The sequence below is a fragment of the Numida meleagris genome, chromosome 1 (assembly GCF_002078875.1).
Source record: "Numida meleagris isolate 19003 breed g44 Domestic line chromosome 1, NumMel1.0, whole genome shotgun sequence".
Classification (NCBI taxonomy): Eukaryota; Metazoa; Chordata; class Aves; order Galliformes; family Numididae; genus Numida; species Numida meleagris.
Window position 1 is genome coordinate 134,750,691 of NC_034409.1, and position 16,224 is coordinate 134,766,914.

The 16,224-nt window shown below is 41.9% G+C and overlaps 1 protein-coding gene across 3 annotated transcripts in view; it reads left to right on the plus strand.

Annotated features, from left to right (window-relative positions):
• Positions 1-16,224, plus strand: part of RASA3 (RAS p21 protein activator 3) — a 177,219-nt gene that overhangs the window by 1,052 nt on the left and 159,943 nt on the right. The window contains exon 2 of one of the 3 annotated variants that reach the window (XM_021414541.1): positions 3,742-3,894. The exons of 1 other annotated variant lie outside the window; for it this stretch is intronic. The gene's annotated coding sequence lies outside the window, so the exon portion shown is untranslated. The remainder of the gene's footprint in view (positions 1-3,741; positions 3,895-16,224) is intronic. One more of the 3 variants, XM_021414548.1, reaches the window with a different exon arrangement.

A 16,224-nucleotide genomic window follows, 5' to 3' on the forward strand; every position in this document is an offset into this window, starting at 1 on the left:
CCCCCAGCCTTCTTGCTGGCAGGGCAGCACGAGAAGCTGAAAAAACAAAATGTCCTTGGCTTTGTACAGCCCTGCTCAGCAACAACTGAAACATTGGTGTGTTCTCAACATTGTTTTTCTCCACAAGCCAAAGCATGACAGCACGAAGGAAAAATCAACTGTCCCAATGGAAACCATGACGTACTAAACTATTCTGACGGTTAAGTGGCGTTGATATACATGCTGCTTTGCTAGTAGTACTCAGAGATGTGAAGGCAGGGAGAGTCACTTAAAAAATGCTTTACAAATTTGCGTTCTAGTATCTTAAATCTTGAGAGGAAGGGGAGGGCTGCACAGTCGTTTTAACTTTCTCACTTTTGAACTTTCTAAATTTTATCTGCACTGAGAACTATCTTGCTTTTCTTTTTCTTTCGTCCTAAAAATATCTTTAGGTACAGTATTCTCATACTAGCACACAGCTTCCTGCTGATGCTTTTATTTATTTATTTTTCCTGAATCAGCTTCATGTTTGTTCATGTAAACTGGTTCCAGCTAAAGCGTGCGTGTTCACTTTGGGTTTTTATTTGAAAAAGTTTTCTCATATATTGGAAAAATAATCTTTTTTCCAGCTTGGGTGTTGTAACTGAAGTGAGGTGGTATGTTAGGGCTTTGGAATAGAGGACTGTGTTGTGGTGAGGGGGGTTTCTCAAATGCTCCATCAGCAGATGGTTTTTCTGGAATGGTTTCAGGGACAGTTCCGACTCAGCTGTTTTATGCAGATAAGAGGAAAATTTCCATGTGAACATCAGGAAGCACTTCTGTGCTGTGTGGGTGACAGAGTACTGTGTCGTTACAGGAAATGGCAAATACGTTTCACCCAGTTATGTTTAGCAGTGATTTAAGATTTGTTGTCAATATGAGATAGATCAAAGGATTGAATTTTGTCAACACTTAATCATTAACTAATTTAGAGATTAATAAGGTTATTTATTGAAATACGTAACAATTAAACAGTGACTTGATTACAGTTTCATGGATGACAAGATTCACACTAACTTACTAGCAGGATATCCTAAATCAATGTACAGATGTGAAACAGATACTCACATGAATACACATAGATAACCAGAGGTATGTGGATCCAATAAAATATCTCAACATCCACGCTTGTGAAACAAATGTATATCATTAAAGAACATATATGAGTAGAGAGGTGGATGGAAGAAGAGTAAGCTAGCCTATACTTAACATTCCTCTCTAGTCGAGTTCAGAACAATGGTCACAATATGTTGGCATTCCTCAGTGGGTGGTGACTGAGGCTGACTCAAGTGAGATGACTTTGCCCTGGCCTCTACCTGTAGAGAGCTTTTTGGATTTGGTAGTACATGGGAGGTGTCCCAGCCCCAGGGAGATGCTGGTCACAGCCTGTTGTGATCCACCAGAGCTCAAAGGATCTCCCTTAGAATCGCTACTTATAGGGTCCAAGGTAATTGACTTTTGACAGGTACTTTCCCATACCAGCCCCTTTGGATGGCAAAGTATTCTGGTATTTACCACCAGTTGTGTGAACCCCAGAACTTGTTGGACTCACAAATTCCTACTGCCTCCCTTGGGCCACAGTCTGGGTACAGATGTACTAGGCTGTCAAGAGATGATTGACTAACTGTTCCCTGGCACTGGGATGAGAAGCAGGAGGCAGATGCAGTGAGGGGGTGCCTTAATGTTCCAATCCATTCCCCCTCACAATGCATGGGCAAGCGAGGGCCAGGCACAAGGATTCCCTTCACGTACTGGTGCTCCATGTTGAGTCCAAGGAGATGAATGGCACCAAGCGCCAAGAAGCCAAATAGAAGGGGGAGAGCAGTTGCTTCACCACGCACTGGCACAGGCTGCCCAGAGGCTGTGGAGTCTCCTCTCTGGAGGTCTCCAAAAGCCACCTCGCCATGGGCCTGGGCACCTGGCTCTGGGTGGCCCTGCTGGAGAGGGGTTGGACCAGAGGGACCCAGAGGGCCATGCTAATCCCAGCCATCTTGTGTGATTCTGCTGTATGTGAGTGACCTTTTACTGCCCTAATTTTGAATCCAGGGCTTGGCAAATAGCTTGGGGGGATGCATGACTCCGTCCCTAGGAAATTAGTCTTTGTTGGGTCTGCTGCTGCTTGCTATCTGAATTATGTAAACCTATTTTTTTTTTTCCTAAAATAAAGAATCTTGGTGTTTAGATTTGTTCTCTGCAGCAGGTTTTGATTTGTTGCAGGAATGGTGAGTGCAAAGTGATTCCATTGAGTCCTGTGGCTGGCATCATAAATAACCAAAATCACATTTGGCTTCAGTTTTTCCAAGAGTTTAATTTTAGAAGGTGTCCTCTTTCAGACTGACTTCTCTTTCACACATACAGTTGTGGTCCAGTCTGGTTACCAGAGGTGCCAGAGATACACTTAAGAATCTTTAATCTTTCTTGCTCAAAAGCCTACAGACTTGTTTTAAGTCAATAAAGAAAATACAATGTTCTTTCACTTCTTCTTGCTACTCAAAATATAAAGCTGTCATGTTAAATTTTAACCCTGCAAAAAAAATTTGCACTGTAAAAGGCAACATTTATTACAAAGCTCTACTACTGTCTACGGATAGGCTCCTCCGTATGTAGAGTTTAAAGAAGCTGTAGCATAGAAGTAAGACTTACTTCTAGAAGATAATTTCTGCTTCTTTTAGATCTTATTTTGAATTCTGTGTCCCTCAAATTTCTTCTGAGAAGTACATTAATTGGTTATGTTAGCTAGTATGCAAAGTAATATGGCTCCTTAGGGGCTACAGAAGCAGAGGCAAAAATCCAGAAAAAGTAGAGGCAGCTGAAATGCTCCTGGCTTCCTTTGCCACCAGTCTGGATTATGCCATTGGCCTTGGTTCAGGAGGCCAAATGAATCCGCAGTAGCCCCTACACTGGCACTAGGTGTCTGTGTTTAAGGAGTGTCTGTACACAGGCTAGGAGGTATCCTGGCTCCCAGAGGAGTCTGTGGAGTCCTCCCTGCAGTGGGACTCAGCAGCCTGACCTTTTCAAAACAGAGACTACCTCTACCCCCCCATTACCCAGAACTGGAAGATTCTGCGTGTACGTTTTCACACTCAGAGCTGCAGCTCTGAAACAAACAGGAAAAAAAAAATCCACAATTGTTTTGCATGTCATAATGGTAGCTCTTACTATTCAATACAGTACAGGTACAGGAGCAAAAAACAGTCATATAACTGGATGCAGAAAGAAGGAAGGAAGCAGACCCTGCTTGTGAATCATGAGTAATGTAACATGTTCATGGTGTGATATTTTAAGAACTTTGAGGCTTGGGGCATGGTTCTGAATGGAAACACTTAAGTAAAAAACTGTTGTTTACTTGAAATGTGCATGTCATTGTGTGTTACAGGACTGTGTCTGCCTGTTTAAATTAGAAAATTTGCTTTCTAGATTCTGGGACACGAAAATAGTGAGTAATATGAAAACTTGATCTCTCGACTATGAGACTGAGCACATATTGCAGGGAATGCAGCTGGAGCAGCTGCACACTTGGTACTCATCTCCCCTGGCTGTGATGAGGATTGCTCTCCACTGCAGGTAGCACCAGCATGGACAAGAAAATCCATGGCACACTTTCTGGTTAGCTAACATGAAATCCAGTTTGTTGGTGTTTCTTTTTGAAGAAATAAGGATTTTGACTGTTCTATTGTGAAGATGCAACATTTGAAACAACTGTATACAGAAAACAACTTTTAGTTTTCTCAGGTCACTGTCTCAGAGAGATGCAACCTGCTTACAGGAAGATGTTATACCTTGCCACTTGTATCCTTTGGTTCCACAAAGAAATTGAATCAATGGCTAAGTGAGGTGCAATGCATGCGAAATAGAAAACATCTACAATGGACTAATGTAAGTATAAATACTTCAACTTTTGCCTTCCTTGAAAAGCAATTTTGTGGCATCTTTGGAATCATTTTTCTCCCATCTTTATCAGTTTGATCATCGTTACCCTCTGAATGTTATTTTTTTACTCATAGAGCTGCTTTAATCACTCTGTGGTCTTTATCCACTTTGTGGTCCTTTCATCCATCAGCACGTACGTCAGAGAAGCACTTCGCTGTTCAGTGAAAAGTTTTGGTAAAAAAAATACCAACCAAAAAATGTTCCCACGAGCAGCAGATTAAAATCTCACATGTTATCTAAGCATTAGAGACATCACAATAACTGGACTTGCAGGTGCTCTGGGTGTTTTGCATAATCACATTTGCATTTGGGCACATCTGTGCTCACAAGGTGAATCCCCTCTTCATATGGCATCCCTCAATGCCTGAGTAAGAGTGAGAACTGAGTGTGCTTTTTCTCCAGACTGACTGCTGAGCCTGTGCCTCATTCACTGGGGGCTCTGCTGACTGCTGCGTTAAGACAGCACTGACCACTGCAGACATTAACCTGAAGTTCCAAACTGTTTTTTGCTTCTTTGCCTTAGTGCCAATTTGCAGATTTAAAGATGCTCTGATGCGACAAATAGGTGTGTCTCTGCATCTTATAAATGAGTGAGTATTCTGACCTTCTGTCAAAGATGCAGCTTCTCACCGAGGCTGAGTTAGATCACATCTTTATTGTACAGCAGACAGAGATGCTTGTGAGCCAGGAGAGGCCGTCAGTCCTTGATACATGTCAGTCCTGACCATCTGTGTCAAGGAGATCAGTAGTGAGAGAAGAACCTGATGGTCCTCTGCATGAGGGAGGAAGTTCAGTGAATCTAAGGAACTCTTCACAGTTGGCTACAATATATTGAACAATATATAAAAATCCTTGTCAGGAGGAGAAGCCTAACTAAACAGTAACTAAATCTGCCAGTAGCGATTACATAAGTTGCATAGGTGGCTGGAGGAGTGCTAGTTTATGTTTAAAAACAGCAAGTTGTAGCAAAAGGAGATTTCATTGTTCATTTTATTCAGCTCCAACCGGCGCTGCTTTGCTTGCGCTAGCAAATAGGAATAGAAATCGTGATACTTTTACTAGATGTAAGTCGTCCATAAGAATAGAAATATTTCCATTTTGTTATCAGACCAATGAGGAGTTCTGCAGGTGAAGGTTAACTGCTGGAACTGCAAAGCTTTGATTTAAAGGATGCTCTCCTGCCCTCTAGTGTTAAAGTCATTCCCAATTACCGTGCAATTTTTGTCTCCAATCGTCTGATTGATCTTGTGTGTGTGAGAAAGAGAATTTCTTCTGTGTTTGGAAAAGCTGAAAACTTAACAGTTGATCCTTAGTCTAAGTGAAAAATGAATGGGGAGATGAAGAGGTGTTTTGAGCTTTCAGTAGTTGTCTGCAGAGTTAAAACACTTTCCTTTCTTATAACCATTATTGCGTTCTCTCTCTCACCCAGTCTTTCAAGAAGGATGACATTTGTAGCTTATTTTCCACAAGTAGGTCAAATAAATGTGTGAAGATGTTTATTAGGTAGTGATTTAAAAAACATATTTAATAGCATTGTTTTCTATTGATCCAAATTGCTATGTCATTGTCAAAGTAAAATACATAGTAGAATTGGTCTATTTAAAAAAAAAATCTGTATGAAAGTGAAAGAATGAACTTTGGTGTTCTTATCTAAGAAAAACTGTGAGTGTGTTATTTATCCATATTCACAGAATCATAGAATCATAGAATTGCTCAGGTTGGAAAGGACTTTCGAGATCATCAAGTCCAACCACAACCTAACCGTACTACTCTAACAACCCACCACTAAATCATGTCCCCGAGCACCACATCCAAATGGTTTTTAAATGTATTGACTAAGCTTGCCTTTGGAACATAGAGAGAAACTTGGGAACCTGATTGATGGCACCATCAGCAGTGAGAAAACTTATGGAGTGCTTCTGGGGAAAGAATAATAACTGGAAAAAAAAAAAAGAAAAAATGCTCTGTTAAAGCTACAAATGGAATGATCTTATGAGAAAGCAAGAACCAGTAATTAAATTCTGTTCCTATTGAAGCTAATGGGCCAAGACCATTGCTGCAGGGATAAAATTGCTTCCCTTTCCCCAACTAGCTATCTTTAGCTTGGATTGTTGGTTTGTCCATTTTTTTGCACTTTTTAAAACAGCATTTTTAGAAGTTTCACCCTTTGTTTGCAGGGACTGTGTAGGCTTTTAACATATTGATGATCTTGTATCCGTTTCAAATTAAGATTATTAGTAAGATTAAGAATTACATATTTTTAATGCATGGAATAGCAAAATGTATACTCAAGCTCAGCACAGTGAACTCAAGCTGAGCTGGCGAAGGCAACACAAATTCAAGCATTTGTGCCTGTGAAGCATGTCTTCCTCTGCTTGCCCTGGTGTCAGTACCGACTGCAGTGCTGCACCCTTTACGAGTTCAGACTCTTAATAAGCCACTTCTTTTGCTGTGCTTTTATTTGTTCATTCTTTCTTTATTTGTGGTTTGCTAATGACAGTCCTCATTAAGTTCAAGTCAAGCCAGATACTTTACATGAGGTTATGGCTACACATGGATTAATCTGGATTTGCAATGGGAGTTGTAGTGTTTGGAGAACTGTACCCATTGTATTTAATGTTTCATAGAATCATCATAGAATCATAGAATGGTTTGGGTTGGAAGGGACCTTTAAGATCATCTAGTTCCAACCCCCTGCTGTAGGCAGGGACACCTCCCTCTAGACCAGGTTGCCCACAGCCCCATCCAGCCTGCCCTTGAATGCTTCCAGGGAGGGGGCATCCACAACCTCACACTGGGCAAATTCCAGTGTCTCACCACCTTCACAGCAAAGAATTTCTTCCTCAGATCTAGTCTAAATCTACCCTCTTCCAGTTTAAAGCCAGTTCCCCTTGTCCTGTCACTACATGTCCTTTTAAAAAGTCCCTCCCCTGCTTTCCTGTAGGCCCAGGTATTCTCACATGTAACAAAAAATTTGTAGAGCTGATGATCTTCTCAAGCTTCATTTTGATATGTAAGTATGTTTACTTATGCAGCCATTATGCCTAGGATCTGGACTTTCTCTTCTACTTACTTTCCAGATTCCTCTCCCCTTGTTTTTTACTCTCCTACTCCACACTTTAGATACAGCTCAGACTCTCCCTTTTTGGTCATCCTAAATGGTTCTCATCAGAAAGAGCTATCCACAAATGTTGTACTGTCGATCACTATGCCATGAAATGTTACACTATATAAATGATGTAAAAATATTAATAGTAAGATCAAGTATTAGTCACATTTGTAGCAATAGGCCTGACTGGGGAAAAAAAAAAATTGTATAGTGAGTCATTGTTAAAATAAAATGTCATCAACAAATCTGTCATCTAGATCTCGTTTAGATATCCTTGTTATGTGCCAATAGAAGATTTTGCTGGTGGGTTGTTTTTTTTAATTATTGTTTTTATTTTTGATAAGCTGTAGAATTATCCTCCAACAGAAAGCAAAGGTGCTGCCGAACAACACCAGGGGTCACTGTTAAACGCCATTTAATGAGCCTCGGGGCGATGTATTTGCAAACGGAACCTGCGTTCCTCGCATCGAGATACTGAGAATTTCAAGAGCTGGATGTAGTTTGTTTCATCTGAAGGAAGATAAGCAAGCAGAAAGCACCTCCCTGGAGGCTTTCAAGGCCAGACTGGACGTGGCTCTGGGCAGCCTGGTCTAGTGGTTGGCGACCCTGCACTTAGCAGAGGGGTTGAGACTCGATGATCCTTGAGGTCCTTTTCAACCCAGGCCATTCTATGATTCTATGATTCTATGAAAGCAAGCCTGAGCTAGGAAAACAAAGTCTCTCTTCTGCTTTGTGAGCGGGCTTTACAAGGGCATGACTTCTGTTTGCTATCTTCCGTGCTTGTTTGTCACTGCATCTCCAGCAATTGTACAAATAATTCTTGTCTTCTTGAGGTGAGCAGACAGAGAAAGACCCTGTCTCCCGCTGGGTGCATGGAAGTGAACGGCACCTGGAGTGCCACGGAGTCACATCAGCCAGCAGGGGCTGTGGAGGGCTCGCAGCACTGGTACCTTCAGCTCCTGTTCAGCGTGGCCAAGCAGGCAGATCCCCTCTCCTTGGGCATTTCATTTTTTAACAGTGATTAACGAATTCTTCACAAGTATTTTAGTTTGGAAATAATCACCTCTATTTTTTAGGCTAACGAGAAATGGGAGTTGCATCAGCCCCATACCATGGGAGTACCATGGGAAATTAGCAAGCTTTCTGTAGCCTTTATTATTTTCATCTCGTGCAGTGTGGGAAGCTGCAGGCACTGGCTTGCACTGCGAAGGCACACCTATTTGGGTCATATGTCTTTCCTCAGCAATATCATGTTGTATGATCAAGATGTACTGCAGGGGAGGGCTGCAGCCCCAGAAAGTGTCTCTGCCAGCGTGGGTCCTTTTTGCTTGTGTGCTGAGTGGAGGGAGGGGGAAGAGCTGGTGGGAGGCACGAACGGTGCTGTGTTGGGGTGTAACCCCCTCTCTTCTGCTCCAGATGGATGAAGGAGCAGCACTGTGTATAAATGCTGGTATTGGAAGCTTCAAGTGTTCCTGGCATTTTGCAACTGAGTGTTGAACAGCTGACAATCTTTTATGATTTTAGAGATCTTTAAACTGAAAGAGAAATGAGCAGGAAAATAGGGGAGCCCTGCCCCACAGTGCCTGCAGCTTGGATGTATTAGATTTAAAAGCTATACCCAATCAATGCAAATATTTTAGGGAATGTTTTAGGCATCAGTGTGTAGAACTGCAGTGGTTTGGTCATTAGATGGGAAATGAGAGACAATCGTTGCTCTGGGCGTTTCTGCAGATGTCTACAGAGCAAAAACCTGGTTTTGATGGACAGCTTATAGGATCCTTAACTCATCTGTTCTTGAAATTTTACATGGCAACCCTGTAATTAACTTATCTTCAGACAGGAGACAATACTGTTAAGAGAAATAAATATGACAAGTAGGAAGAAAAACACTGAGCACTCAACATAGGCAGGAAGGAGATGGAAGAGTTGCTCAGGGACCTTCTGGAGGCAACAGAGGTACGTGTAATGAATACAGTCCTAGAAATGCTGCTAGCCTGTAATCCCTTAGCAGTTTAATTCACCACACTCTGAGAAGCTGAGGATATTTTTTCGCTGCTTTTAGAAAACAGAGGAATAATGTTATTGTAGCTATGAATACTGGCTGCCTTTACTGTAGGAGCAATTTAAGTTGTTTTATCTGATTCTGTCTGTGAGTTGGTAAAGAAAATGCAAGCGTACTTCACTACTCATATTGATCACAAAATGTAGAACAGGTGACTTTCTACCTGGGCTAAGAGTAAGTTCCATGTTTTATTCAACATACTCTTTCAAAGCAAGACTCATGAGCCTTGTGTTAACATGCACCTGAAATTGCTTCATTTGATTTCTGCCAGTGGTACTTCTCAAAATATCGTGGCTGCCAGTGCTTGCAAGGACACCTGGGTGTGAGTATGCATACCTGCCTATGTTCTGGGTTGCAGTGTGCTACAGTTAGATTCATTTTACAAAAAGTAACAAATTCCATAGAAGAATCTGCCTTCCTAAAACATGTCTCACCAAAAATAATATGGCAGCAACTGGAATGTTGTTTGTCGAGTTCAGACTTCATATCTCATTTGTTCCCATTTGGTTCGTTAGTAGATTGTGCGCTTGCCTCGGGCGATAGCAACATGTTTCTTCGTGATGAAATGTGATCGGTTATTTGGATGTTGCTAGTAAGAATGTAAGTGGCATTTCTGTTGGTTTGGCATGAGTCTTAAGAGGTACTTTTTTTCTAACTACGGACTTGGTTGTTCTAGGCTCTAGAGTAATGCACTCCTTTGGAAGCACAGTACACCAGCCTTGTGTGCTCCTGTTGTACGCTTTATGATCTTTGCTAAGTGACTCACTTTTAGCATGCGTTCTCCCACCCATTGGTTCTGGCAAAGCCCTCGCCTGTTTCTTAACTTGATTGGACTGCACTCAGCGAATCTTGTGGTGCATACAGGTCTTCATTTCTGTCTGGACCTTGATTAAAACCTGCTTGGAGATCTTGCAGACCCAGCCGGTTATGTCTGGAGGCAGGGCCTGTGCATCTGAGGAGGGAGCTGCAGAGAGGTTCCAGGTTCTGTGTCTCATTACCAGCTTTTTCTCGAAACCATCAGATTGCATTTTTGCAGTTGATGCAGGGGATTGGGTTGTGCTTGCAAGTAACCAGAAGGGAATTCCTCTGGAGGAGGAAAACTCCAGTTGCCATAGAGCCAGATTCTGCATGATGCTCTGTCATTTTCGCTCCTCCTGCATGGAAGCAGATGATAGGAAAGGACTGAGGCCTGAGAACAGGGTATCTCAAAGTCACTGCATGCGTGCGGCTATGTTTGGTTAACCACAACAGCAGTAGGGTGGGAGGTAGAAGGAAGAGATTTGGCAGCCCTGTCCAAACACAAAACCATGCACAAGGGGCAGCTTTCTCCAACTTTTTTGTCCCATTCTCTACAACCTAAGCAGCCCTTTGCAGACTTCTGAATGAGCTCATTCTGGTATTTGGGCTTTTCGTTCTCGTGAACTCAGCTAAGTTGAATTGTTTAGCCTTGCAGAAACCGTGGATTTGAAAACCACTTCCTAGCGCTTCACACGTTGGCCACAATCAAATTAACAGGGTCATTCTATACAAGTGAGTCACAAGTAGCAGGGCTTTAAATGAAGCAGGCATTCCACTTCCCTGGAACACAAGTTCCTCATCTGGAATCTAGAAGGAATGTATTTCTGTTGTGTAAAGAGAAAACTGTCATTTCCTCTTCTATTTATGAGATTTGCTCAATGTGTGTTTCAAGAGACACATGGCATTCAGCAACGATCTCAGTCACCTCTGTAAACAATATGGCTATACTTAGTAACTTCCCAGTCCCTCTAAGCAGATTAAAATACGTTTCCAGAATTGTAAGCTGTTTGTTGCGTTCTTCTGTGCAAATAAATTTATTTCTCCATTTGCGTAATTGAGTCAAGTTATTTATTAATTCAAGTTAAACAGAATGCTTCTTTGAGAGGACAGTGAGCTGTCTTTTAAAATTCAGTAAATTGAAGTAAAGATGAAAAATCCAAAGCTTTTTACTGCTTATTATGTTTACGTTGACCAGACAGTGCGTGGTTTAAGGGAAAAAGTTTCATCTTCAAGGTTTAATGCAGGTTTAGTGCCTGGGAGTAGTGAAGTTGCTGAAGCCTCCTCCCGACCACTAAGGTCGAAGAATAAAGCTGAAAGGTGGGACATGACGTGTGCTCAGAGGTGCAGACTCCCCGTAAGCTTTTGTTAGGTAAACTGAAATGCAGTACTTCTCCCTCTAATTGGTAGTCACACCTGTCCCCATATGTTTGCTCGAGTTTATTTTGTGCAGCTGCTGCAAGCCCATGCCAGATGGCAACCTAGCTCCAGGAGCGTGCAGAAAAGAAGTAAAGGAACTGTGAAGGTCTCTGGTCCCCCTGCAACTGCCTCTTCCCCTCCAGGGCCCCGACCCTGCAGCCAAGGGGAGCTCTGTACCGGAAGAGATGGTAAAGTCAACTTTGCCTGCTTTAACCCAAGGTAATTTCCTGCCCTTCAATTTTTGTGGCTTGAGCTTCTTATGTTTAAAAGTGTGGTCAGATAAGCAATGTTTTGAAAACAGAGGCAAACATTTCAGTTCAAATTTGGTTATCTAATTAAGAAGCAGAACCATATTTAGCCTGCTGACAAAAGCGAGTTTGATATTGTTTTGCTTTCAGTCTGACAGCACAGGGTGCTTTGAAACAGTATCTTTTATTTGAGCACCTGATTTTAAACTTCCAGATTGCTTTTTCCTTTAACTTCCATATGGTTTGGCATGTAAGCCAAGTATACTGTGGTGAGAGTGTTCGTTGCACAGGATATGCAGACCAAATGCGTCTCATTCTAATATTGGAGGTAACAGCATGCAAATTAAAACTTCTTAGAAGACACAGTTACAAGGAGGATTTTTTAAAAGGGTATGTATTTACAAACTCAGGAGCAGAAGATACTTATCATTCTGAGAAACGATGAACATAAAGTCATGTTTACAGTGTAATAATTAGTTGCTTTGGGCTAATATGTTATACAATGGAAAAAATGTGCAAGTGTGCATCTATACCAGCCTTGGTCCTTTTCTCAGAAAGGTCAGAGGATAAAAGTGTTGTGCCCTGTCAGGCAGCCAGCACGCATCTTACAGCTGTTACTAGCTGCACTCAACGCAGAGGAAATAGGCTCTTGCCAACAGCTCAGAAAATCAAAGTCTGAAATGAGTTGCATTAAGCATTCTTGGTTCAAGTCTAGGCGAGCTCTATTCACTAGGACCCATTTGCTGGAATATTGCTTGATGTTCAGCAAAGTTTGATATGAATCTTTTTTTTTTTTTTTTTTTTTAACCCATATCTGAAGATTTACAACCTTTTGCAGGTTTTCATTACTAGCGTTATAATATCATCTATGTTTTATACTTTTTTTTTAGCTGATGTCTTCAGGGGTTTGCAAATACTGGTTTTTATTTCACACCGTTGAGGTGAGGCTCGCTTTGGCTGATGTTCCAACATAATCAGAGGGACAGGGAGCTGACTTCAGGTGTATCTGCACTAACAATGAATGTGAACCAGTTACATGGTCTGGGCCGCTTCTATCTGCCAACTCATGCATCTTCTCATGTTGTTAGATTAATCTATTGATCATGCTTTGTCCAGCCTAGGATGTAGCTGTGGTAACAAAATATTTCAGCTGCTAATATCTTCCAGAAGTGCAATGTAACAGTACTGCAAAACACCATGAGAGGTCTGAGCTTTATCTTAAATCAGTTATCCAAAGTTAACTAATTCACGTTAAGACAGCAGCAAAGATGAACTATTTTGAACTTCAATTTCACACAAGAAGCTTGCTTTCAAGACTGTATGAACATGCTTAGCAAAATGGAGATCAAGCCGTTGCAAAAGATGTAAGCTAGTAAAGCTGCAGAGACTCTGGCTAGTGGGTAACCAGTATTTCCTGAGGGTTATGCCCTTTTTGCTTGCCTTTCGCAGTGGGTTTTCACAGGTGTGTCCCAGCTACAGCTGCATGCAGTTCGCTACATACCTGTCCCCAGCAGCTGGCCCCAAATTCAGTTCCCATTGTTCCTGGGAATGGAGCTATGTGTGGTGAAGACCCACTTTTTTGCACTGTTAGCTACTTGTATGTGTTCTGGTTTGGGCTAAGTCTCATGGTGAGGAGTCTAGACGTGAAATGAAGCTTGTGCTGTGCAGCCAGCCGGCATTGCAGTGCATGAGAAGCCTGGCAGAGATGGAGACGTGAAATTAAAGTAATTATCAGTAACATGCTGTTCAGCAAATCCCAGGTTCTGTTTCTGACACAGCAGCGGGATCAAATCAAAGGCCACAGCCCCCGCAACAAAGCTGGCAGCGCACAAAGGATGCAGCAAGCAGAGCCACGAAGGACAGCTCTAGGGAGGAGGAGGTGGGGGCCAGGAGCGATTGTCTGTCTCCTCATAATGGCACCAATTTTCAGTGCAGCTATGCCAGCTGAGCTCCAGAAAGGCACCGGGGAATTCAGCTCAATGGGCTTTAATTTGTGCATATGCGTATAGATTATATATGACAGGCACAATTCCAAATGCTTTCCAGATCATGCCTCTGCGCTTAAACCCTAATACATAGATAATGCGGTTATGTGATAATCAAAGCAATCTTTGTCATATGGAAAACTGAAACTCTTGGGGGCAGAGTTTAATCAATGTATTACTGAAACGAAAATTCCAGCCTTGCTGCAGTGATTATGTTACTAGGTGCCATATTTAATTCATGAAGAAAACTGAGTTTTAAAATTGAAATGCAACTCAAAATTTGCTGGTTGATGCAGAATGAAAGATTAATTTGATGCAGGTTATGGGCATCACTGAAATAGATAAGAAAGAACAAAAATCTTTTTCATCTTTCGTGTCTGTTTTGCGGTTCTTTTTAATCAGATTCTTAAAGGGCTCAAAAGTTACAAGAAAACACTACAGAACAGTATCTGTGATTTACTGCACAGGCTCCATCTCTGTTTTTACCGAAGAAGGTGAAGAAGATTTTTCTTCCTTTACCAACATCTCAAACTTCTGTAGGTTGAAGAAAAATGTCAACATTATTTAAATATATTTTTATAAAAAACGATTACTACCTTGTAATATTCCTCCTTTTTCAGACAGGTGAATTGCCAGGACATGGTAATGTAATACATTGCTTCTACATACATGTATAATGGCAGTAACCCTGTCTCTTGAGCTTCAATGTTTTCCTACGGATTTGGCATGATTTGTTTTGACTGAACAATGAAGAATCTGCTGATTCAAAAGAAAATACCACAGTGAAACAAATCTGAGTTATATTTGGCTAGTAAGGAAACGGAGGATGATGCCGGATGTGGAGGTGACCAGGACGTTCCATCCTCGCTTTCCTTCCTCATTTAACTTTTCTTTGGCTGCTGTGGTTAAAATGATGCATGAGGGCTGAAACAACAGTAGGCATGGAAGTTTTGTCATTGCCTGTGCCTCTGACACAGTAGCAGAGCAGTTGCAGCACCTCCATCTTCCTTCCTGTAGGCTGCTTCCTTCCCAGCCTGGCAACATTCTTTCTCCCGATGCCTGGTCTTTTTGCCCAGTTTTCTGCTTCTGCCCTGCCCTATGGGGCTGAGGCTCAAATCTGCCGCCGTCACCACGTGCTGCATCACCTGCACCTAGCACAGCTCTGCTCCTGCCTGTTGCACTGTGCGCGCAACCATGAACGCGACCGTGTGCCACCCCGTTAATGTGCTCAGCCTTGCTCTGCAAGAGCAGCCTCCTCTGCTTGTGGGAAAGAAAATGCTGCAGTGGGAATAAAAGCTGTATGGTTTTATAGATACCATACGCAATGTCCCAGTAGAAGTCGGCTTGTAATTTGGAGAGCTGTAACAATGCTTCAGGATGACAAATTACGTAGTGTCTTCCTGTAGCCCAACAATCTCTAGTGCTTCCCCACATTGTGGTTCATATGTTTGCTCATACTCTAGATTTTCATCTGCAGAAAAGCAAAAGAATAATTGGACCTCTTGTTGGCAAGGAAGTGGCGTCCACGGATGGTATTTTGAGCACCAAACTCTCACTGACTTGTGAACGTGGGCCTTGAACTCCATGGCTGCCTCCCTACAGATTTAAGTGAATGTGCCTGAATTCGCGGAATCAAGTGGCTGGGGACAGTTGATTTTGCTTCCTAGTTAAGAGTAGCATTTGAATTGTATAGCAGAGCTCCTTGCTTGGAGCTGGCTTGTTCTGAAATGTAAACTGACCTTCAGGAAGCAGGTGTGAATGGAGAGTCGGGAGTCAGGTGCATATGTGACCCTCAGATTAATATGACAGCCCTTATGCTGGAGTTCCTCTTATCAGTGATAGAGATAACATTTCCCTCCTTCATATTGTGCTTCATGGAGGGATAAGCATGTTTTAATGCTGAAGGGCCAAATCAACAGCATAAACTGCAGGTGTTAACAAATTACCATGCTGTTCTCTATCCTAGAAAGCTCTGGCTGTTGCTGCATGACTGTGCTGTTTTCTTTACACTTCCTTTTTGCAGCTGAAGTTTTTAAATACATCCAAGTTAAATTGTGTTAGTGCATGTACACGTGCATGTACTGTGTCCCTGCTAAACAAACTGCCACATTTAAAACGTAGGGCAATTAGGCTGACTTCAGCGAGGTTGGCCATGAGAGTCAAACATCTGCGCTGGGAAGGAACTAAGATCCTTATCGTTACAGTTTTATTACTACATTGGTGATGTTTCCTTCCTTCTGTTTTTCTTTCTTTCTGTATTTCCAATTCCTGCTGGGGCATCAAGTGAAAACCCTTCCAAAGAAGATTTCTTAGCTTCATAAGAACAGACCGGAAAACATGAACACTACCTGTTCTGTACCTACAAAGCCATGGAACAGGTTAACAATTTGCCTTTCAGTGTCACAAGTTTTAATACAATAATACAATCATGACAATTTTGGAAAGCTTGGTTAATTTTTTGAAACCACAAGCAATACGGTCGTAGTTCATTATTTTTCCTTAAATCCAGGGCTTGGAAATCCAGGTGAATGGTTTTCTCCAGAAATCACGAAAACTCTGTGTTTGAAAAACAAACAAACAAATGGACAGAAACTAATAGTTTAGGAATATTTAATATCCTGTTCTGTATTGTGATAAATTTAAAGAATGATTATACTT